This window comes from Neophocaena asiaeorientalis, unplaced genomic scaffold, assembly GCF_003031525.2.
Source record: "Neophocaena asiaeorientalis asiaeorientalis breed wild unplaced genomic scaffold, Neophocaena_asiaeorientalis_V1.1 scaffold523, whole genome shotgun sequence".
In the NCBI taxonomy this organism is placed as follows: Eukaryota; Metazoa; Chordata; class Mammalia; order Artiodactyla; family Phocoenidae; genus Neophocaena; species Neophocaena asiaeorientalis.
The window spans coordinates 2,067,387-2,068,723 of record NW_020175436.1 but is presented as its reverse complement, the minus strand read 5'-3'; the positions used below and the strand labels follow the sequence as shown (position 1 = coordinate 2,068,723).

General features: G+C 55.3%; 1 protein-coding gene across 1 annotated transcript in view; it reads left to right on the top strand.

Annotated features, from left to right (window-relative positions):
• Positions 1-1,337, top strand: part of SCARA5 (scavenger receptor class A member 5) — a 118,165-nt gene that overhangs the window by 68,150 nt on the left and 48,678 nt on the right. The gene's annotated exons all lie outside the window — the stretch shown is intronic.

The window sequence follows — 1,337 nt, the reverse complement described above, 5'->3', positions numbered from 1 at the left end:
CAGCACCCCCCCCCCAAACTACCTTCCCCTTCCAAATCTTCTCATTGCTTGAACAAGCTGTGTACCAAATTCCCCGGCTCGCTCCATTCCAAGATTTCCAAGGCACAACTCCCTCTGTGCCTCATTTGCCCCCATCTCCCACCCTGCCCCCCACCCCCCACTACTAGTTTCCATTTCTCTGATTTGCAGAGCAGAGCGGGAGACAGCTGTGGAGAGCGCACAGCAAACAAACAAGCATCCCTAGACATCCCAGGATGCACCAGGGCTTGTAGTGTACCTGAGTGCAGTCCGTGAGCTTCCAGGAGACACCGGATGCTAGCTTAAAATGATTAAGATGCACACCCCTCCCCTTCGTATTGCGAAATAGCTTTTCTTATAACCAAGAAAAGGAAACCTCGCCAAGAGGAAAGGGTGGGAGATCACTGAGATGGGTTGTTTGCCTGCGGAGGGAAATAGGAGATTTAGAAGTCAGAGGCAGAGAAGGGAGGGTATGGATGTAAAAGCATCTCCACCCACCCAGAGGGAATGGGACCCTGAATTCAGGAGTGGGAATTACCCGTGTAGCCCAGAGCCTGGCTGAGTCTGCTGCTGCCGCGGTCCCTTCAGGCGGTTCCCTAGCAGACTTGGAGGGAGGCATTTGGGTTCCGGAGCAAGCAAGCCCTCTGGGTTGGAATCCTGGCTCCACCTCTTACTTGCTGTTCTGCCTGGGGCAACTTTAACAGCTCTTGCCCTAAAATGGAAATACTGTAGGGTGAGCCACGTGGAACCGCTGATGTCTGATCATTTCCAAAATATAAAAAAGACAGTGTCGGGGCTTCCCTGGTGGCGCAGTGGTTGAGAGTCCGCCTGCCGATGCAGGGGACACGGGTTCGTGCCCCGGTCCGGGAAGATCCCACATGCCGCGGAGCGGCTGGGCCCGTGAGCCATGGCCGCTGAGCCTGCGCGTCCGGAGGCTGTGCTCCGCAACGGGAGAGGCCACAACAGTGAGAGGCCCGCGTACCGCAAAAAAAAAAAAAGACAATATCTTATGGATCAACCCATCCATAATGAGTTCCCCGTTCACAAACTCATCCCCACCTTAGAATTATCTCGGGCTCTTTTTAAAATTCCAAAGCCCGGGTCACCTCCCAGACCCATCCAATCACAATTTCGACAGGTGGGATGCCTGGCCAGGTGATTCTCATGGGCAGACACGTTTGGGGACCACTGGCTGAGCACAGTGCCGGGGATGTATTGAGGCGCTCAGCCATGGCCACGTCTGATTTCCCTTCATCTGTCGTTTATTGAGCACCTCCGGCCTGCAGAGCTCTGTCCGGGCCTGCCTCTTGGGCCCCGGG